At 38.7% G+C, this 24,412-nt stretch overlaps 1 protein-coding gene across 1 annotated transcript in view; it reads right to left on the minus strand.

The window, feature by feature from the left end:
* Positions 1–16,786, minus strand: part of LOC145984963 (uncharacterized) — a 143,114-nt gene extending 126,328 nt beyond the window's left edge. Inside the window, exon 1 of the mRNA XM_083118407.1 lies at positions 16,704–16,786. The gene's annotated coding sequence lies outside the window, so the exon portion shown is untranslated. The remainder of the gene's footprint in view (positions 1–16,703) is intronic.
* Positions 16,787–24,412: the final 7,626 nt, after the last annotated feature.

Here is a 24,412-nt window from a genome sequence, read left to right on the forward strand (position 1 = left end):
CCAAAATTCCAGGCATTGGGCGACAGAAAACCCACATCAGTTGCATGAACTACCCTTGCACTCTCCGAAAATCGGTGTATGGTGTGGAATATCGCGACGTCGTATTGTGGGACCGTTATTCTTTGAGAACACAGTAGATACCGCTGTGTACGGGGAACTCAATGCAATTCATTGCTTTCGTGGAAGAAGACGAACGTGATGCTTGGCTACAACAAGATGGAGCAACTTGTCATACATCTAATGAATCTCTTCGTATACTGAGAGAATTTCTTGGTGATCGTCTACTATCCAAGGATTTATGGCCCAGTCGCTCGCCCGATTTAACATCTGCAGATTTTTTCTGTGGGGTTACTTAAAGGGGAAAATATACCAAACGAGACCCAGAACATTGGAGGAGCTGAAACGAAACATTACACAGGAAATTGATAATATCGGTGCTGCAACCCTCAGGAAGGTATCTGAGAACATGATCAAGCGATCCAACTTATGTATCTAAGAAAAAGGTGTGGACACTACGAACATTTGCTTTAATTTGTACGGATACCCACATTTCAGGGTTGCAAGGTGTATGTAAACACGTCTGTTAGTGACACGTGACAGCAACAGTGTTGCCAGTGTCCCTCGTAATATTGTGAAAACATCGATTTTTGGAACAGCCCATTTATTCCCTTGTGCAATGTTTTTGAAACTTCGTCCAAGTTCTTTTTCTGCCAAATTCAATAGATGGCCATCCAAATTGTTCGTTGGTACTGTGAAATGTTGCAATAATTTACCTCAGTGAGTTGTGTGCATCAATACACAAGATTTACAACAAAAAAAATTCCGCCTTTGGGAACGCTTTGCTTATTTGTTATTAAAACATGCATGTTCTTACAAATGTTTCTCTCTCTCAGGGCATTATCTTGGCAGAAAGAGTTTCTTCTCATTCAGTTTCGCTATTCCGTTATACGGTCGTAAACACCGGGTTGCATGACTTTTCGGACACACTGTATAATACAACTGAGGCTAAATCCATAAAAATAAAGGATACCTACTGTTATGAAAAAAGGTTATTTGAAGCTATACAGTAGATAAATTGTTTTCGTGTTGTGTTTACCAATTTCAGGAGGCTTCACTGAGTTCAATGCAAATTGTATGACATAGCAATTTCACTCGAAAATTGAAGGATGGCACATTTTACTTTGCAACTCAAAAATTACTGAAATGTCACTTACCATGTTTTACACTCCAGCCCTTCACTTCATTTCCAGCGTCAATGTATAAAATCGAATTTGCAAATTGAAATAATAATAATAAATATTCCTAATATTGTAATTTTGTAGAAATTACGATTATTTAAATTTTTAATGGAACTGTAAAAGCATAGACAAGCAATCAAGATAAACCATGTGACTAAAATTATAATAATGATAATAACTAAAGTTAGGTTCGCCACATACATTTCAGACTTCCAAGTTTTGATGGGAGGTGAAAAACTTTCCCTTCGGAACAGAGGGTCCGGTTGGTTCAAGACCCCTGCTTTGGGAGTGAAGGGGAGGGTAATAAATCGTATTTGCAGACATCTATAAGAGAGTGCATGTTTGTAGGTATAACTTGGAAGGGGCCACTCCCCCACATTTTTTTTATTAAATTTAGAAGTTATTCATAAATCGTTAATCTCCTGGGACCTCAGGTTCATGTTTTGCTGCTCGCTCCCTCACAACTTTAAGCTCAAAGTTACGCTGCTGCTGTGTGTGCTTGTGTCTTCACAAGAGGAAACTAAGAGAAAAATCGTAATTTTGAATTAAATCCATTGTTGTTATGAATATATCTGGGTTTGTTTTGCAATTCCAAATATTATTCCCTATCTTCTCCATACTGGCAACATTACTATTGATTCCTTGCCTATTTGAAAATTTAGGCTACAACAATGTGGTAACCGGAAAAAACAAAGTGTGGGAGGAGCGGAGATTGAGGTGGAATTGTCAAATATAGATTTTCTACCGTTGTTCTATTGCATATATAGTAAGTAACAATGACGATCAAAAGTCCGCATTATTTATTATCGATGGCTGGCAACAGGTCAATACGAGTGAGTGGCAAATATATAATTCGTTACTTTTGAACAAGTTCCAGCTGATACCTGTCTCCAGCTAACATCAATTCGATCAAGAAGTACTTTACCTTCAGTTTCATGTGAGCGTCTAGTCTTCGCTCTAATCTCAATGGTTAACTGTGCGAAGCTATTTTTACGCTGACTCTGCTGCATAGTAAATCTTCGCACTATGCTGAGCAGCACCACAGCTCAAGTCCAAAGTCAGCACTACTTCCTTTAGTCATATATGGTATTTATGACAGCACTATTTCATTCACAGTGATATATGGTATTTATGAATCAGCAGGTAAATTCCCATATTAGAACCTAGATCAGGTGGTGACTTCATCTGTCGTTATTCATAGATCCCAGCAACAGCGGTGATTGGTTGCCAAAACTGGAGGGGCAAGGACAGCTTACTTTTTCTTGGTAGACAAGCGTTAAGGCTCGACTAGACCTTTGGCAGCCGTAAGGGCGAATTTTTCAAATTTTCCTCTTCATTAGAAAAACCGCTGATATTCCAAAATATGAAAAATTACTTACGCTTTGAATTTATTCTAGAGTATTGACGTAAATGTTCGTATAGTTTGCTCTCGCTGTTATCTAGATATTCTCAAACGTTTAATAACTAAACTAGCTATTAAACGTTTGAGAATATCTAAGCGAAAGCGAACTACAAAGAAAGTAAATATCCAACCTTTTGCCTTCTTGCACATTTCCAAACTCCATAAACTTTTTAAATTAATTCTTACAAAGAATGGTCGTATACATTACTCATCTTGAGCTTAAGGCGAATGACAGAATTCAAGATGGTTAAGATGAAGCTAAGAACAATACAGAAGTATGTAAATTCGAGAAGAGGCCAAGATTTGACTGTTCCAGATTATCGTCTTGTTTAACACTGTTGTATATGTAAGGTATATGTAATTTCCGCAAATATCGGAATTCCTTTAATATGTATGGCTTACGCAGACATACCAAGCGCCTGCCTGTTTGTGTACCAGTAGCACACGACCACAACCAAATTCGAGAATCGGACAGAAATACTACATTCGAATATAAAAGCATCTTGTTATGGGATGGAACTATGAGCGCCCGATACTCATGGATGGCCAGAGCATCACAGCCAACTTCTACTTGAAATAACGGGAGAAAATGCACGGCGTTCGGTTCAAAAAGTACCGAACACTGGTCAATTGAAGGTCAGTGGTGCCATCATGCCAAACAGGCTCGTTGAACTGCGCGAGCAGCAGATAATCGAACTGCAAATTCCAATTTTGTCTTTCTAGCGGGTATTTGAGTTTTTCCTACTTACTTTTAATTAAAGCCTTCTAAATATAAAAATTAAATTAAACTTACAAAAATATTTCAATTTCTTTGAGATCTTGCTCGAATACTGCATATACAGGGTGATTCTAAAGGTAGGGTACAAACGAAAACCACAGATACCTCCCATGAAATAGAGACGAAAGTGCCCCTTCCACTTTGTCGAGATGCCTCCGTGAGGAGCTAGACAACGCCGAAAACGTGTGAAAATGAACTTCACACCGCTGTACAGCCAGTAACAGTGAAGATACAAAGGCGGAACAAAAGAAGTCAAAAGCAACACCAAAGTCGCCGATCCGCAAAACACCAGGCGGCAGCTGCGCAACGCATGCGCATGGGGTTCCACAAAGGAAATAGGAGTGTCCCGCAAGACAAGTGAAGGGTAGCGATCGAAAACGGTAGGGACAAAGGAAGCATTGAAGCATGAAGTAACAATTGCACAGCGGGAAACAAACACCATGACTGAAGCAGTGCAGTCGAGAAAAGTAGTGCGGGGTTGCAGAACCACGGGAGGACGACGTAGGACGAAGAAACACACCGAGAATGCAAGCAAAGTGGTCCGTGACACTCGACAGGCAACAGACGCGTACATGGTTCGGGGCAGAAATGGCGGCGCTGGCGGTGCAGCGCCTGGGGAGATACCGCAGCAAGAACAAAGCACGGTGCAACAAAAGAGAAAGAGGACCGGACGGGGAATGGTACATGCCAAGGAGACAGCAAATGCGGGACGAGGGATTCCCCGTAGCAGCACCGAGGGGATGTCACACAGAGGTCGTGCGCCAGCAGCACAAACACAGCAAACTACGGGCACAGGAGGTTTATTGCCAAGCAAAAGTGCATTTACAGATAGGAATAGTACGCATTTGCTGTCTCCTTGGCAGGTACCATTCCCCGTCCGGTCCCTACCGTTTTCGATCGCTACCCTTTCCCTTCACTTGTCTTGCGGGACACTCCTATTTCCTTTGTGGAAGCCCATGCGCATGCGTTGCGCAGCTGCCGCCTGGTGTTTTGCGGACACGATCGCATGAGTCAAAAAGCTGATTGGACCAGGAAGCGGGTGGTCCGAGTGTGGCACGAACGTTTCAATCGCATAACGACAAATGTCCTCGTGACCAAGTTTGTGTGGGAACCAACGTCCCTCCCCTTCTTCATAGAAAATGGAAGGGACAGTGGTGAAGCGCCATGACCTTTCTGTGGCCAGCTGAAAGTTGCGACAAGTTTCTCTTGGAGCGCTGTCGCGTAAAGCAGGGGTTTCCAACTGGCGGCCCGCGAAGCCAGTTTGCAAAATACATTAATTTTCTGTATTTTTATTAAAATACGTCCTATTTTTACTGAAGAAACGGAAGCTTTGTGAAGAAAGACGATATCACAGGCAGAATTGATTTTGCAGTCAATAATGATCATCACAAGAATCTAAAGTGACATAAATTTCTCTTCACGCCATGCATTCCTCCCCTTCGCTATGCGGAATGAACTCGCCCGCTTCCGCGAACGCTTCACTCTTTGTGTTTAGAAACAAACTGTAGAGCGGCGCTATAGAGATATGTTTTACTACGCACGAAGAGATTTCCAGTGTTCCAACTCGGATTGTACTGTGACTGATTGTTCAAGTTTGTGCAAATATAGAAATGAGCAATATCTCCAAAAAACGTAAGATTGAAAAATAGAACCTATCAAGAACGTTGGGAAAAAGACTACCTTGTTAAAAACAACACTGGAAAGCTGCAGTGTTTAGTGTGTTTGCAAATTATATCAGTGCTCAAGGAATATAACGTGAAGAGACATTATTCAACTAAGCATGAAGTAAGATACGGAAAATGAAGAAGAGTCTAGGGATTTGCTAATTGTGGTCCTGAAGAAGAAAGTCAAACAGCAGACAGGTATGTTTATCAGTATTACAAAGGGGCAGACGTCAGCTCTGCATGCTTCTTATGCAGTTTCACTTGAACTTGCTAAGGCAAAGAGACCTTTTTCTGAGTGAAAATGTGCGCAATTGAAATGGCAAAGGCTTTCGGGGACGCTAGCGTTGCTAGCAAATTTGAATCAGTGTCACTTTCTAACCAGACTGTACAAACACGGGTTATGGATATGGGAGAACAAGTAACAGAAAAATGTATAACATGGTTAAAAGTAGTTCCTATTTTTCGTTGTGTCTGGATGGAAGTACAGATCAAACAGATGTGAGTCAGCTCTTTATATTTATACGTATAACGCAGGATGATTTTTCAACAAACGAAAAATTCTCTGCTCTCTTCATGGAACCACTAAAGGGAAAACCACTACATATATGATGCGGTAAGAAAAACTCGGTAGATAAGAATGGAGGTTTTGATAAGTGATCGTTCATACATTGTAACAGATGGAGCAAAATCGATGACAGGAGAAAAATCTGGATTTGTGTGGGAAATCAGTGAAACTAAATTAAGTACTTAACACAGTTATACAAATAATAAACGAGATTCGAGGGGGGAAGAGAGCCCTTCTACATAGAAAGTTACGTGAGTTTTTGGAGGATAAGGAGGCAGAATATGACGACTTAGTCCTTTTTAAGCATGTGAGGTGGTTGAGCGTAGCAAAATGCCTTCAGAGATTTCTTGCAGTAAGGAATGAAATCCATGCGTTCCTTGAACAGTTTGCCTCATCGGACGCAAGACAACTGGAACAATTTCAGAGTATGGACTTCCTTAAACAACTGGCGTTTATAACAGATATCACAGGTCATCTGAACGAACTGAACTTGAAACTGCAGGGAAGAAACCAGCTGGTGTCAGATTTAAGGGAAACATAAATGGGTTTCGTAATCAACTGAAGATTTCCAACGTTACTTTGAAGAGGAATGACCTGGTCCATTTTCCAAGCTGTCGGCTGCTAGCAGAAGATGAAGAGACACTGGACTTTTCTCAATTCAGTGCAAATATTAAAGAAATAATAGATGAGTTTTACTCCAGAATTAAAGATTTTGATGAACTTAAAAGCAGCATCCAGCTATTTAGCTATCCTCTTGGCGTTAATATCGAAGAACAGGAAGCTTCTCTCCAACTTGAATTGTGTGATTTGCAAGGCGATGTGTTCCTTCAAACTAGGCAAGAAATGGGACCAGAGATTTTCAAATACCTTTCAAAGGAACGCTTTCCAAACCTTCGTACTTTTTGGCAAAGAATGACATCTATGTTCAGCAGTGCATACATGTGTGAAAGTGTTTTTTTCTTCAATGAAGTTCATCAAGCCTGGGCTGGGTTATCTTCCCAGAGGCAGAGCTGTATGCCACCAGGCGCGTCCCCAGGTTGCGGATAGGGGAACGGCCAGCAGATATGTTGGCTAGCTGGAAACAGTCGCGGACAAGCAGCAGCAGGATTGGAGGAGGCAGTGAGATGTGGAGTGGCAACTTCATCTCGGTAAATACTGCAAGGCTCCGATGAAAATCCTGTGATGTGGCGAGGAGAGCCGCCACTAACTAAGCTCAGCCCCTGCTGCCTTGCAGGGAGGGGAGGGATCCCCAAAGGCTAAGGGAAGGATACCCTGACAGAAAACCAAGGGTGGGGCAGACTCGTAAGGCATAGTGAAGCCAGCTGCCCTACGGGAGTAAACCCTAAACAAATCCTGGTCCTCCAAGAATGGGGGTTGGGCGTGGGGCCGACAACCCCATCCCACAAAAGGAACCACGTTACGAGACCTCAAAGAAATGTAGCCGGACAGATCTACCGACGACGGACTGGCGTGAACAATGGACAAGCGAATTGTGGAAAGGGAAGGGATCTATATGTAGGGAGCTGGAATGTGCTATCTTTGTATAGGGCAGGTGCATTGAGGATGTTGCTGGATCAACTAAATAATTATAAGCCTGCGATAGTGGCATTGCAAGAAGTACGTTGGATCGGAAAAGGAGTTTTGGAAAAGAGAGAAGCAACTGTCTTCTATAGCTGTGATGAAAGGCTGCTTATGCTAGGAACTGGGTTTATAATACATAAACAACTAAAACATCTAGTGATAGGATTTAAAGCTATAAGTTCAAGATTATCGACATTAAGAGTTAAAGGAGAGTTCTTTAATTACAGTATAATCAATGCACATGCACCCACGGAAGTATCCACAGATGATGTAAAAGAAGATTTCTATGATGCGTTAGAGAAAGCATTTGATGATTGCCCAAAAAATGACATAAAAATAGTAATTGGAGACTTTAATGCCCAGATATGCATTGAAGACGTGTATCAACCAACAATTGGTAAACAAAGTATGCATAAAGTAACAAATAACAACGATATGAGGCTAATAATGTTTGCAGCATCTCGGAATCAAGTAATAACAACAACTCTGTTCCAGCACAAGGATATTCATAAAATAACATGGAGAGCCCCGGATGGAAAAACTTGCAATCAAATTGACCGCATGCTGATAGATTGTAGACATAGATCAGATATCATTGATGTTAGAGAGGGGCTAATATCGATTCCGACCATTATTTGATTATGGGAAGGATTAGAGCAAGAATATCTAATAGCCGAAAAATGAAGGCGACTAGCCTGATTAAATTTAATGTCACGCAGTTAAGAAATCCAACGGTGGTTGAGAGGTACAGAAGTAAACTACAAGAGGGATTCGTCGGGATGAAACCGGCAGAAGTGGAAAATGTAGATGAGAGGTGGGATAGATATAAACTGAGGATCAGTAATGTAGCAAAGGAAATACTTGAAACACAAAAGCTAGTAAAGAAAGAAACGTGGTTCGATGAGGAATGTCAAAATGTAACCAAAGAAAATAATGATGTATATAAGAGGATGCAGCAAAGAAGTGCAACAAGGAGAGCTAGGGATGAATATCAAGAGAAAAGAAGGATTGAGAAGAAAGTCCATAGGAAAAAAAAAAAGGGAATGGATGAAGCAAGAGATGAAGCAGTTGGAAAGCCTGCATGAGCAGAAGAATGTAAGACAGATGTATAAGCTGGTAAATAATACAAAAGATGTTTTTAAACCAAGGACAACAGTCTGTAGAAATGAAACAGGCGATATAATTAGTGACAGTAGTGAAATTTTAGAAAGGTGGAGAAGGCATTTTAATGATGTATTGAATGGCAGTGCAGATATGCTGGAAGAAGGATTAAATGAAGAAGAGGAAGGAGAAGAGGGCATAGAAAGTCCAAAGTTAGATGAAGTGTGGGAGGCAGACAAGATATTGAAAAATAGTAAAGCACCTGGTATAGATAACTTGCAAGCAGAGGTGCTTAAGCATGGAGGCGAGAGTGTCATTAGAGGCTTGAAGGAAATAATAAACATAATCTGGAAAAAGGGACAGATGCCAAGTGAATGGAGGACGGGTATCATAGTACATATCCACAAGAAAGGGGACATGATGGAGTGTGCAAACTATCGTGGAATTACATTGTTGAACGTTGCATATAAAGTATTTGCAAGAATTATATATAAAAGACTTCTACCATATGTAGAAAAGTGCATTGGACCATATCAATGTGGGTTCAGGCCAGGAAAATCTACAATTAACCAGATATTCACCTTAAGGCAAATACTGGAGAAAACTCTGGAGTTTGGGATAGGAACGCACCATCTATTTCTTGATTTTAAATCTGCATACGATAGTATAAACAGGACCCAACTATATCTGGCAATGAAAGATCTTGGAATTCCAATAGGATTAATAAGAATGGTGAGGATAACTATGGAGGGCTCCAATAGTAAGAGTAGGAGGACAACTCTCAGAACCTGTTGAAATAGAAAATGGACTAAGACAAGGCGATGTGCTGTCCTGTTTGTTGTTTAACATTGCCTTAGAGAAGGTTATAAGGGAAGCTCGGGTGCAAATTAGGGGTACCATATATTATAAGTCAATCCAGATACTTGCATATGCAGATGATGTGGACATAGTAGGAAGATCTCTACATGCAGTAGAAGAGGCATTTTTGGCCATAGAAAGGGAAGGAAAGAAGATGGGATTGGTGGTGAATGAAGGGAAGACTAAGTACATGGCAGCAGGCAAAGCACACGGATATAATCCATCACCGACCATAACAATGGCTAATTATACCTTTGATAGAGTGGATGCCTTTATCTACCTGGGTTCTGTTGTGACATATGAAAATGATTCACAGGAGGAAGTAAAGGCACGACTTATAGCAGCGAATAGGGCTTATTATGGACTACAGACACATTTTAAGAGCACCATATTGTCCAGAACAACTAAGTTAACACTTTACAAGACACTGATAAGACCTGTATTGACCTATGCTGCGGAAACTTGGACCAATTCAAGGAAAGATGAATTGAAATGAATCAGAGACCTTTGAAAGAAAGATAGCCTATTACGAAGAATATTGGGACCAGTATGTGAGAATGGAAAATGGAGAAAGCGATTTAATAAGGAGCTCTACGACTTATATCAAGAACCAACAGTTATTGGTGTAATAAAGGCGGCTAGATTAAGATGGGCAGGTCATGTGATACGCATGAGTGATAGTGACCCTGCAAAGAGAGTGATGTTGGATAGCCCAGGTGGACAAAGGAAGCGAGGAAGGCCTAAATTAAGATGGGTGGATGGAGTGGATGAGGATGTTCGGAAGCTCCAGTATAGAAATTGGAAAGTTGTGGCAAAAGGTAGAGATAGATGGAGACAAATCACAGAGGAGGCCAAGGTTCATCAGTGGACTGTAGCGCCATAAGAAGAAGTAGTTCATCAAGAACCGCTACAGAAGCCGATTCTTCACTGCTTCACCTTCTGAGACTTTCAAATACAGAAATTGAAGTGGACATTCCAACTTTAATAAAAGAAGCAGATCGGCCTCAATTTTCACACTCAACACTTACTATGATGGATTCTTATTTGTATGGTGTGTTTTTAATTTCTTTCAATTCATCCATAAGTATTGAGTTTTTGTGAAATAAATTGTAATTATACAATTTTGATTTGTGATTCCATTGTTTTTATTGCCTCATTTTAGAAATTTAGGTCATGCGAAAGTACATTTTCAGTTCAGTACTTACAATTTTTGTAATTTTTAACCCCCCACCACACAAAAAAATTCGGCCCGCCAATCAACTGCTGGATATAATTTTGGCCCTCGGACCTTTTGATGTTGGAAACTACTGGTGTAAAGGATGCTCGAGTCCCAGGAAGGTTGACGTCATGCATGGCATCACGGTCATAGAGGATGTGGAGCTGGTTATGGGAGGGGGAAATTACTCTAAAAAATTATTGACTCAATACTCAATTGCAATGATGGAATCGCATACTCAGATTCCTTGAAATTCCTAAAATAATAACCATACTAAAACTTGATCTGATTAGTCTAAATGGATAGGGGATATGGTGTGACGTGCTTTAGCTATATTAAAAAATCAGTGTATGTGGCATCCTGCGATGGTACTGGATGCTAATCGCTGATTACCAGCTGCAAGGAATGTGTTCGGTTTGAAGGATCGTAGTTTGGATACTTACGCCAATACCACCATGAATGCAAATTTCTCATGAATCCAAATTTACTGATAATTTCTCTGCATAAGTTTCATGACTCCCTCCGTGGCTTTGTCAGCATGCACTTAATTGCCATTCTTTAGGAGGCAGAACGAGCAACACCACGGACAACTTTTATAAAACGCCCATCAATGGTACATTTTGAATTATGGTGTCAGTCACATGAGGTGTGCTTCACTTTATCAGTGCCAGTATGTACAGAATAAAGTTTGATGTGTTGGAAGCTAGGGGAATTACAGTAGTATACAATGCATGTTGAGTACACTTTGACGCTCCTGAGAGCCGAGCTCTCCTGTGGGCTCCCTCAATATTTTATAACTTTTCCTATCACGAGCGTAATTATATAAATGAGTGAAATTGTGTCTACATTTTTGCTCACAACAACCATCACAACGCCGATTCTGAACTATTCAGACTACGAAAGACTCCAGAGCAACCTACAAACTATACAAAGATTCCTGAGCACGAGCCATCGAACGGGGATAGCTCACTTCAAAGTACAACTATAAGACTTCGTCCTCAAAATCCACGCTAAACTCAAAACACTTGCAAAACCATGTCTACAGTCTGCTAGATGTAACCCAGAGCATTGCCAACAGTTTTAAGTTGCAGGAAGACCAGATACAAAACGTCGAGCTCTTAAAGCAAGAGTTGCAGGACCATGCAACTAGCATCCAGATAAACTTAACAGAGCTGCATGGCACTATGCATAACAGGGTTGCCGGATAGTCTGCCCCTGACTGCTTTTGCAAGAGTAAACACTGTCGTATATATTTTGACAAAGCATTGTATGCTTTTCAGCAAAACATGGTTGTTCAGACACCATAAAAGAGCAATTCCACACAGAACTTTTGCACAGTATACACGAAGTTTCAAGCAAGTTGCAGACGCTGGAGGCGCCATCAATAACCTTCCTTCCTCTACCGAACATAAAGTTGTAGCCGGTGACGTACTGCTAATAACTAAATCGCGATCATAGATGCGCTTATACATGGCCTTCGGCAGACTTAAACAACGAACATCCGCATTGTTAGCATCTAGATAAGCTTGGCATGCCTCAGAAGCAAATCCATGCATTGGAGAACAAACTCGAAACAAATTTCACCGAATTTTCACCACTCGTCGATGACATGAAACGCAACCTTGAGATTTCACGGAAATCCAAGCCAAACACAACCGCAAGAAGCTGTAACTGCGATATCGAACCAAGCCACTCGTGTTGAAAGCATGACAGCAACGCTGGCAGTACTCCACCTATTACGCAAGACATGAAGACTATCAAAAGGGAGTAGCAAAGACATTTTAGGAACCAGACTCTGCAAATATTGTTGAAACTGTTCAATGCATTCCTGATGAACTTACTGTACTTCGGAGACCATAAATACCACAAATCAAGCCCTTCAGGAACATCAAGATTTGTTAACGCAACTCAGATGACAAGTGCATGACAACACGTCAGAGATTGAAGTTGGCTGTTGTCGATAGTATATAGGAAATTGTCTCAAACGTAAAGTTGGTACACTCGATGAACACACTGCCTCTCTCACAAGACGTTAGCGCCGTTCAGTATGACAATTTAACATCTGCGAAATCTTATTGCAAAGGGTTTGATTTAATTGATACCCACGTCCAGTTGGTGTTGTCAGCTCCACAACTGTGAGCTTCCTCAACATTTTATTTACTGGAACCCATGTCTATTCAAGTGTATTTTTGAATGAAACCCTTGGGCCTTTAAAAACTGCACCTTCACATAATCTCCTAGCTACCATTCTAGACATATACTACATAAGCTATATACTCTCCTGTATTGAAATATTTTTTTCAGGAGCAAAGTGATCCAGATGGAGCAACGTAATCATAATCTGCAGCTGTAGATGTTTTGTAGAAACCGTATCTCTGATTTGCTCAAAGAACAAACCTATGTTTCTGTCTTGTGTGAGATATTTCAATACAACTTTCAAACCCTTGTTTTAAGAAAATTTCACTCTACAACCTGGATACATAAATATACTGTGGATACATAAATATATTCCACCCCTCAAATATTGTGTGAGCAGTGCTTGAGGTGTAAGGATTTGGTTTGAATAAGGCCGCTGAGGGCTTGCTCTGGCTGTCTCTCTCTTTGTGATGCTACCAATGCCATCGCATGCATTTTTACCATGTACAGAATTAAAAAAATTTCACTCAGCATCGAAACCAAAATCCCTTTATGATGGCACAGATTAACAAAATTCTTTCTATTTCTGTAATCACCTGTAGCACCATCACCGGAGTACACTTACTTTGTTTAATGTAGGGAAATTTTCTTAGATATATTCCATCAGATGTTTTTGAAAACAATAGAATGACACTGTGTTGTGGTCCAAATAATTGCATACAACACATATGCTTGCACTTTTGATATTTTCATTGCTCTTGAAGTAACAAACAAATGGATGGGATGTGCACTGATCCTTTGACCAGCGAGCACCTTGAAACTCATCTTGCACAATGAAAGTATAATTCTTTGCAAAGTCCACCAAAACTAAACACACTGCTTCACTTAGTTTCTTTTGGTTCTCTATTAAAGTTTGTGGTTGAAAATTAGATAAGTTGTGATGTTTCCTCAAGACTAATTATTTTCTACTTTCAGTGTTTCAACAAATTCATCAATAGTCTAAACAACATCTGCCATGCTGGAGCGGTCAGTGCTTACCGATTGTTTGTGGGAAGTTTCATTGTGATCAGTGAGTTGATGCATTTCTCCTCACAGACGTTCCATATTCATATCAACACCAGGAACAGGACAATTTAAACACTTATTCATCATGCATGCATAACTCTCTTGCAAGTAATGATTTCAAGCAAATCCTTACAGTTCATATTAAACTTTGATCCGTCCATCATCAAGTTTACATTTTGGTGATAATCACAAGCACTGTGGGTGCCAGAGGGACCAGTCAAGATGTATCACATTGGGCAAAGAAAACAGAACTTACAAAAGACAATTTTATAATAAGAATTCTAGTTTTTAAATTGGATGTTCAACTTAAATAGTCCTTTCCTGGCAACATCCTACTATTTTCATCTAGTTGGCAAAACTTCAACAATCTTGACAAATTCTTCATCCATTCACTCTCTTTGTCAAATCAGGCAGAATTCCTTCACAAAATAGGATGAATCACAGGCTATTTTGAGGGGAAAATCCTACATCAAACCTACACACCCTTACATCAGGGTGGCAAACCGAATCAGCTGTACCAAGATGACTTTAAATTTATAAAATTAAGTAGACTAAGGTGGGCAGGGCATGTTATGTGTCTCAATGAACACGATCCAGGAAGAAACTTGCTTCTTTCAGAACCTGGAGGTAGCCGACCTAAAGGAATACCAAAATTGAGATTGGAGGAGCAAGTTGAAGATGATGATGCAAGAGCTACGTGTCGGGAACTGGAAAGCTGTAACTGCCAAATCAGATGAATGGCAGAATCTCTTGAGAAAAGCCAAGGACCATCCTGGGCTGTAGCAACATGGAAGTAAGTAAGTAAGAACTGAGAAGAATAACTTATTTGTCCAAATTAGTTAAAGTTGATAACCACAAGGAAATTAAAACAAAAATATATTCATTACCAGTCTGATCTTGGGGTAACACCTCTCACTCCTTTATTTAGTCATTTTTAACATTCATACATTGCTAAACATTCTTTACGGTGGAATTTAGCTTTTTTCGCGAAAATAATTTAATTTTTTGATATTAACAGTAATTATTGTTCTTCCTTTTTCGCTTCCGTAACACACAATATGGCAGGCACAGCTTAAGTAGCATTGTGGAATTCAATGTTTCCCACCTTCTTAACTACAAATGCCCTACAAACCATTCACGGTAAGGTTAGGTTCGGTAACCATAGTTATAAAAAAAGAGCTTGTAGTGGAATTCAATATCAGAAAATCATGGCGTGGTTGGAAACACTGGCAGGGGGTTATGTCATCAAACATACACAACATTCGGTTCACATAGAGGAAGCAAATACAAGCAACGGCAATTGTGCATCGGAGATATATTTATCTAACACCTCGAAAAGGAGAAAATTGGTACAATAATTCAGTCATAACTTTTTACTGGTTAAAGATACATAAAAAAAACCTTCACCATTGCATTTCTCGTGAAATTCTAGCCTGATTTGATATATATCATCCCATTCCCATTTAAAATTCTGAAGTTGAATTCAAGATGGCCGCCGACCGTACGGGTGGCGTCAATGTTGTTCCCCCTTGGCGTGGCAAGGATTGATCATCACCACGTTGCGTGCTGCAGTGGCCTTGTACAGAGGGTGTTAAGTGACTTTTTGAGCCACCCTGTAGAACGTAAATAAACGTGCGTTACTGTTCATTATTTCTGATTACGAACTTGCGACAACATGACGTGCACAGGATGCGTGGTGAAATTGCACAGCGTTGAAGATCCAGTAGAATTCACTGTAATTCACCATGGAATTGTGAATGAATTGGAATGTCCCAAAAAATAAATTATCTTCAATATTTCCAACTTTAAAAAACTGTATTTTAACTGTTCGCCTAACCTTGCCGTGCATGGTTCGTGGGGTTTTTGAACCCGAAAAAAAATATTTCTCTAATTTTAAAAAACAATTTTAACTGTTTTCCTAACCTAAAAGAATCTCACCTTGACATGCATGGTCCGTGGGGTTTTCGAACCCAAAAAAAATCTAATTTTAAAAAACAATTTTAACTAGGTTTCCTTAACCTAACAGAACCTAACCTTACCTTGCCGTCCATGGTTCGTCGGGCTAGCACCAATGGTTCGTAGGGCTAGCATCAATGGTTCGCAATTATTTCCAATTTCTAGATCCTGATACTACCACGACACCAAATTTCAACTATGTTTGCCTAACCTAACCGAAACTAACCTAACCACGTGCCAATGGCTTGTGAGGCTAGCATCAAAGGTTCGCAATTTCTAGACTTGACAGACAAATTTTAACTTCAGATTCGTGATTAGGAGGCCTCAATTAGTGAGTATGTCAAATATGAAGAAAATCTGAGAGGGGTTCGGAACCGTTACCGTTTTAATAATACATTCCTCACAAACAGCACTAGAGGTGACGGGTATGCAAGGTGATGATATCCCCACACCCAGTTAGCAAAAACTTCCCAAAGCATTCCCCTTGACAACACCAAGGCTCGACCCAAAAAAAAAAAAAAAAACATTTTCCACTTCCACCTGATGCTCACAAATGAATACTGTCTGCATCTTTAATAAGAATTCGTGTGCACTTATGGGGTGATGTTCATAATAAGAGCATGCTATTAAATATTATCAGCTCTATAGCATATACGTAATTATATTTAATTTAATACTTTAAAAGAATTCGGAGGAGGTTTCATCTGGAACATCTCACACAGTAAAAGTGACAAAAATGGACATTTATTAGATACTTGAAAAATTTAGCAGTTAACTTTTGTAATTATTGAATAATTGCCACACCCCTTGTGCATGTAATTTCTTGCTAACGAAGTGAAACTATGAAAACCAACAATAGGAAACAAAACGCCCACCACAAACAACTTTCATTACGCAGCTTTTTGAAATAACCTACAAGTTTAATATGTAAAGCAAATCACAAGCAAGACTGCGCGCGCAATATTATAGACTTGTGAACGTTACGTCAATTTGAAAGTCTGACGCCGTTAAGCTAATAACTTTACGTATAACAGTATCAATTAAACGTACCACAGAAATTACGCACAAATCGAAACGTTACATATTGAAATTTATCGATATCACAGTTATAGTTAACTGAAAAATGCAATAACTTGTACTTACCAAAGTCGGTCTGCTTGACACTATCCAGGGAATACAAGCATAGATACAACTGACCTCTTGTGCGCGCTCTGGCGACTCTTCCGCGAATGACGACATGCCCTTGAAAGTATTTTGCCTTCTTTCTTTACTCACTCGGGATGTACGGGTCTGAAAATTTTTCGTCGGGGAATGATAATATTTCAGTTGACCCATTTCTAGGGATGTGCGGGACAGAACTTTTGGGCAGGGGCGGCGCCAGAAATTTTCGACCGGGTGGGCAGCAGCTCCAAAGTGATAGATTAGGGTGGGCAGTATAAATGTAAGACCATGTTTGTGTACGTAAGAAATATGTATCCCCCCCTCTCTCTTACACTCCCGTTTTTCCTCTTACTTCTTTTCCCTTTCCTTGTTTTCCTCTTTATTCTTTTCTAATCTATTCTCGCATCTTGTTCCATTTCCTTTCGTTTTGTCTCTAATGGACACATTTATTTCAACTAAGTGTTTACACCAGGGTTGGCAAAATTTGTGTTTTTTTTTAAAAAAAAAAGAACAAAACAAACTTTTTTTTGTTTAAAACTTGTTTTTTTGTTTTAAACATAGTTTTAAACATGAGTTAAAAAAACATGTTTTAAACATGTTTTAAACAAAACAAATTCAACCTTTTCCCAGAAAATTATAGTTAAAGTCGTTAAAGAGAAAAAATACTCATTTTTATGAGTACAATGGCGACATTTATGCCCGGTTCGCTCAACCATCTTTAAAACGTTCTTAACGAGTTGATAGTTAACGCACCACTAAAATCTTAGCAGCCTGTTAAACTTTTAATGTTCGCTCAAGCGATTTTATAGTGGCCGAGTGCACCAACGCCGATTATTTCGAAGTTCAGATGAGCGGGATCAATTTTGATCCACTCTAAATGAACTTGGTTTAAAGATTTGCATTGCACCAACGAAAAACGACGTTCAAGAGATTCCGTTCAAATGATCCGAGATTAATTTGTAAGGCTATACCTGATTGGTTGGCTAAAACAAATGACAATCAAGAACCCCACCGAATAGTGTGATGTGTTAAAGTATCAACGTGTAGGAGAAGAAAGTAATTCGGGCTGCAAACTTATCTGAATTTGAGAAATGTACTGATCAACCTTGTCGACGAGTACAAGGATGTAGTAGGGTGTAAAGAAATAATAATCTTAAAAAAGAACTGACGGCATAAGACAAAAGAATAAGGAGAAAGCATGGAACCTTCTTCTACGGGACTTCAATGCCGTACGAAATGCATTCGCGAGAGAACAGCGTACGCTGAAACTCGCCCGCTCAATAAAGATATTTTATTATTATTATTACTGTATTGTGGTAAGTATTTGAATTTTTCATTTCTTAATTCTTATATATTTATATTGTCATGTCGTGTAGCAACACCATGTAGCAATATCGTAACATTGCTCTGTTCTAATTTACCTTGCACTTGCACATGTTTTGTGTTCTGGGATAGAAAGTACAGTATTTAGAAAAATTTCGACTTTGCACCACAGAACCACAAATTATTATTATTATTTTGGCAGTTTTTAGTTTACTTTACACAACTCTCGAATTATCAGCATTGTACATCCAACATCTCTAGCGTTTGCACGCCCTCGATATCACTTTCCGCTTTGTTTATATTCAAGAACAACTGCCTGCAGTCGAAGCGTCAGTATCGTGAACCAGGATCGGCCACCAAAACGGTCTCGAATGGCCGTTCAGAAGATAAACTCGTTTTGATGTTCCTAGATCGCGATCAAGTGTTGAACCGTCTTCGTGCAATGGAATTTTCCAGTGATCCTTTCCCGATCCGAGTTTAAAATTTGATCTTCGTTCGTGCACACGGCCATAGGCCTGTTAACTAACGACATGTTAGGGACGTTTTGCTTTGATGCCTTGCTATTCTCATACTTTGATACGAGAAATGCAACGTTTTCATTGGTTGCACCGTGGACAGTAGACTGTGCATAAGCGGATTTGGGCTTTTTTGTATGAAATCCCAGGAACAAAAATAAATAATGTGTAACACATAAACATATGTTTAAGAAATGAATGTTAGTTAGGTATTTACGTCCGCACACCGAAAATGTTATGTATTAGGATTAACAGTTACATTGTAATTTCGTAAGTTAGATTTAAATGAGTGCCTACCGACTGCCAATACAAGATCAAAAATATGTAAATAAAAACTACTGTTCTAGGTTAGGGTAATCTGTTTGAAGTTTGATAAATTTAATTATATGAAAATGGCATTGCAAAAGAGGCCTAAAGGTGGAAATGAACGTGTGTTTGCTATAATAATTTTCCTCAACAAAAGAGAACATTTCACGAAATGTACACCATGCATAACTTTACTTACTGTGCCATGGCAATTAAATAATATGTAAATATTGCAAGTCACTTCTATTGGGATTGATGTGAATGTGGCTTTGCAAACAAGAAATCTACTGTTTCCAAATAATCACTGACAAAAAAAGAAGGCACGTAAAATGTTTACCAGTATGATTACCATTCATGCGTATGTACAAGGGACGTTCCTGAATGGTTGTGTTTTTGTTTTGTACAAATATTTTTCAAAGAAAAAATATACAATACAATACGATATTTTATATTTGATTTATCATAAATGGTAAAAAGGACAAGTACACTGTTAGACAGTATCCTCACCACTTGTACGAACGTACCGTGCAAAAAATAATTTCCGAATGCGTGGTAGTGTGTTTTACAAACAAATATGCATACTTTTACAATGTCCATGCACGAAACTACATTACCAGACACAGCTTAGGATTAAGCTTTTTTCTTAATGAAACATACATGTGTAGTACGGTAATACTTTACATTATGTTTGGTTATTCATTATGTGATGAAATTGTAGTCATTCAGAAAATGTACCTTGTACATAGAACGGTTGATTAATATGATATTATACATTTGATTTTTCATAACTGGTAAAAAAGCACAAAAAAACAAGTGCACTGTTAGACGGTACCATTATCACTTGTACGTATGTACAAAGAAAAATTTCCGAATGCATGGTAGTGTGTTTTTCAAACAAATATGTATACTCTTACAATTTCCATGCACGAAACGACAATACCTTTAAACTGCTTAGGACCTGAAGCTTTTTTCCTTAATGAAACATACATGTGTAGTACGGTTTTTTACAATATGTTTGGTTATTCATTATGTGATGAAATTGTAGTCATTCAGAAAATGTACCTTGTACATGGAACGGTTGATTAATATGATATTTTACATTTAATTTATCACAACTGGTAAAAAATATAACAAGTGCACTCACACAATATCATTACCACTTGTACGTATGTACAAGGAATAATTTCCGAATGGATGGTAGTGTGTTTTATGTCACTGCACAATGTCAAAATGTTACAATGTCCATGCACGAAACAATATACCTGAAACTGCTTAGGACCTCGAAGCTTTTTTTCTTAATGAAACAACATATGTAAGCTATATTGCGTGATGAGATGGTAGTCGTTCGTAAATGTACCTTGTACATGTAACGGTTGATGATTTTTTTCAATTTTTAAGTGCTCTTTCAGTTTGTTATGAATACGATTTAATTTCCATTTGCACCGTTATATGTCAGCCCATTTTCAATATACTGCATAATAATTGTTTTGATTTTGTGATTATATTAAGACTCACATTATATTAAACAACATGTTTTATTCTACAGTACTTACGTACAGCTACGAGCTAAATAAGTAAATAGGTTAGGCAGGTTTTCTTTATTTCTGTACTTGGTTAGGTTAGGTAGGTCAGGTTTGGTGCTTTTAGCATCTCCAGTTTGCTACAGCTATCCCTAGCCGCTTGTGATTCAGAATATAGAATGATGAACATTTGTGTCGAGCATTCTCGTCACTGCAAAATCATTTTTTCCCATTATGTTAATTGGAATAGGTGGATAATAATTTGAAAAGTTCGAAGGAACAATTCCCTACTACTTTGAAAGATTGCAGGCTACATTGTTTAATGTCACAAATTTATTTTACACTAAATGAGAGTACAGGACGTGTATTGCCTATTTCTAGGACAGTTGCTTCATTTTAATTTTATCTCTTACGTTTTCTGACATTTTTCAGTTTAAAAACAACATAAAATTGGAATAAGCAGACATAAGCATAAACACAAGAAACCACGACTTTCTCCAGTTTCTATGTGATCCACTGGAAAACGGCGTGGACGACGACACCGAATATTTTGGTGAATAACTTCACATTATACAAATTGAAATATGTAAAAGGAGGTTACATTATTTTTAAAAGTCATGCGATATTTTGTGTTTATGGTTACAGTGCATTGAAGGTGGAAGCCCAATATGCATTTTAAAAACATCAAGTTCGTATAATTAACTATAAGCATATATTTTTGGCTAGACAGGCAAAATTAATAAAATTTGAATAATGTGAGATGATCACGATGCCATTATTGACAAAACTTTAAAAAGTACATTGATACAATATTTCTCATTTAACTTACATGTGATTTCTGATTTGCAGTACGAATTTATAATATGAAATACGAAATGGGAAAATTATTTTTGCTGTAGAAAGAAATCGAACTAGTGTATGTTTTGCGATGGTATGCAAATAATGTGTTCAAATCGGTTTGGGATAACCTTTCAACACAACAGCTGGCATACGCAATATCGCCATCTTATTTCCGACACAACACAACGCGCTGTTAACCACTTTAATGAAGCAAAAGAGTGCCTTTAGATTTAACGACGACATTAGAGGTCTGTTAGCCTTAACGAAGGTTGGAGAAATGCCTCAATGTGCTAATGTAGCGTTAACTTGATTTAACGCTTCTTTAAAATTTAACGCGCGTTGAGCGAACCGGCCATCACCTTTGGAGATAAGGTTTACCATACTGCAGGGTCGGGATGTGCAGTACGGAATTTTTTGGGTCGGGACGGGAAATTCTTTAAATCCCGACATTCGGGACGGGATGTGTTCGAAATTTCCCAAAGCTCTTGAAATCTCGTATTCTACCCGTAATTTCCATCTTAAGTGCTTGTTTTTGCACTTCTGGTACAAAACCACAACGCAGAGAACGTCTAGGATTGACGACGTTTTAAAATGACCATTCGGAATTTCCAGACTGCTTGGGATCCCAAAAAGTCGGGAAGTCGGGATCGGGACAGACTTTTCGGGATCTCGCACACCTCTACTGCAGGCATAGGCGCCGTCTCCATGGAGCTTGGGGATGCTCAAGCCCCCCAATATTAACAATGTGGGGGCAGAGCCCCCCAAATAATTTTGCTTAAGAGGATCTAATGTATTATTTTGCTTCTCTTGTAAAGTTTACTCTGAATTGTGCCACATGAACTTAACTTCTAATATACATTTAAAATTATCTAGACCATCAACTTTGGGAAGTCTATGACCAGAGACAGCAAAACGCATGATTTATTACTAGTATATACTAAGTATGTAATTATGAGTATTGTTAAAATGTTTACTAAAAAGGAGTTTCAAAAGACGATGTGCATGAAGTAGGGTAGTGGATGGGACGTTCGGGCTACAAATGGCTCTCGCATGAAATTTGAACGAGATCATTGATATAAAAGGGAGATCTGTTTTGCGCTCCGTGGTAACAGATAATAAAAGTTGGGAATATTTTGCTATTATGGTTGACGAAACTTGTGACATATCCATCCGTGGACATTTAATATTCTGCATTCGAACTGTGAATAAAAAAATGATATTTTTGAGGAATTCATGGGCTTTTATTAGGGGTGTGAGGGACGGGATCGGGACGAGAAAAATTTTCAATTTCCCTACTGAGTCGGGAAATGTTCAAAATTTCCCGAAGCTCTGAAAATCTCGAATTATACACGTCATTTTCACTTTAAGTGATTTCTGGATTAAAAACTAACAATTGACGGTAAGTTCCAGAAATTGACAATGCAGAAAACGTCGAGAAATAACGACATTTTCAAATGAGCATTCGGTATTTCCCGACTGCACGGGATCCCGAAAATTCGGGAAATCATTTCCCGAAGTCCGGATCGGAACGAGAAATTTTTTTCCCGATCCCGGTCCTGACTTTTCGGGGTCCCGCACACCCCTAGCTTTTATGAGATTCCGAACACTGAGGCCAAAACCTAAAAAAGGAAGAGAGTGAGTCATTCTGTAATTTATTTCAGTGAGCAGAGCCCCCCCAATAATTTTGACAAGTCGGCGCCCGTGACTGCAGGGACAAAAGTTGTGGGTAATAGCCCCCCTTTTTCCGCCACTACTGAAGTAGGTTAGGATTTATATTCATCTAAATTTGAAGAAACTAAATATTATAGAATTCCTATCCTCGTCCTGAAAAAATCACGGTGAAATATTTCCTGCTGCCTGAACAGTTTATATAGCAGAAAACAACCTGCAGTGTCATAATAGATTCTCCAGATGAATTTTTTCAAAGTACAAAATTATGTTACCAAAAGTAAGCATCTGCGCTTCATTCAGTTATACAGACCAATGAATCGTATCGCAAAAAAAAAAAAAATCACGTCATGATCAAAATCACGCATTGTGTATTTAGATAATTAGTTTCCATTTCAAGCTTCCAGCAGTCTCAAACTTACAGGACGATACGAAACAAGGAACTGAGACATTTCAATTTCTACAGTAAAGCACGGGTCTTTCTTGTCGCACAACAATTTTGCTACCTTGTGCATACATAGCAAGCCTGTCTAACCTAACAACATAGGCATTTGGCCTAAAATTAAAAAGCTTTCTCCCGTGACGTCAGAACATAAGGTTGCTCAAGTGTTGTGCGATAAGTGAGACCTGTAAAGCACGGATTAATTGACACAGATTCAATGAAAAACAGAGTTGCCAAACAAAAAAAATTATCACAGACTATAAAATATCTACCACCAAAATGTGTTTTAAACACTTGTAAAAAAACATGTTTAAAACACATTGTTTTAAACGTTTAAAACATTTGTAAAAAAACAAAGCCGTGTGTTTTAAACGTTTAAAACAAAGTGTTTTAAACACTTTTGTTTTAAACATGCCAACCCTGTTAAAAATCGATTTCAGTGTTTCAAACTTTTATGGGTAGGCATCAGGGTTGGCAAAATTTGTGTTTTTTTAAAAAAGAACAAAACAAACTGTTTTTTTGTTTAAAACATGTTTTTTTGTTTTAAACATAGTTTTAAACATGAGTTAAAAAAACATGTTTTAAACATGTTTTAAACAAAACAAATTCAACCTTTTCCCAGTAAGTTATACTTAAAGTCGTTAAAGAGAAAAAATACTCATTTTTATGAGTACAATGGAGACAAGGACAGTTTATTACCTTTGGAGCTAAGGTATATATATAAGGTATAAGGAGATACTGCAGGGTAGGGGTGTGCGGGACAGAATTTTTTGGGTCGGGACGGGACATTATTTAAATCCCGACATTCGGGACGGGGAAAATTCTCAATTTCCCGAAAAAGTCGGAAAATTGTCAGGGACGGGATGTGTTCGAAATTTCCCAAAGCTTTTGAAATCTCGAATTCTACCCGTAATTTCCATCTTAAGTGCTTGTTTTTGCACTTCTGGTACAAAACCACAATGCAGAGAACCTCTAGAATTGACGACGATTTAAAATCACCATTCGGAATTTCCAGACTGGTTTGGATCCCAAAAAGTCGGGAAGTCGGGTTCGGGACGTAAATTTTCTTTCCCGATC

The sequence above is a fragment of the Lepisma saccharinum genome, chromosome 3 (genome assembly GCF_977018435.1).
Source record: "Lepisma saccharinum chromosome 3, izLepSacc3.1, whole genome shotgun sequence".
Taxonomy (NCBI): Eukaryota; Metazoa; Arthropoda; class Insecta; order Zygentoma; family Lepismatidae; genus Lepisma; species Lepisma saccharinum.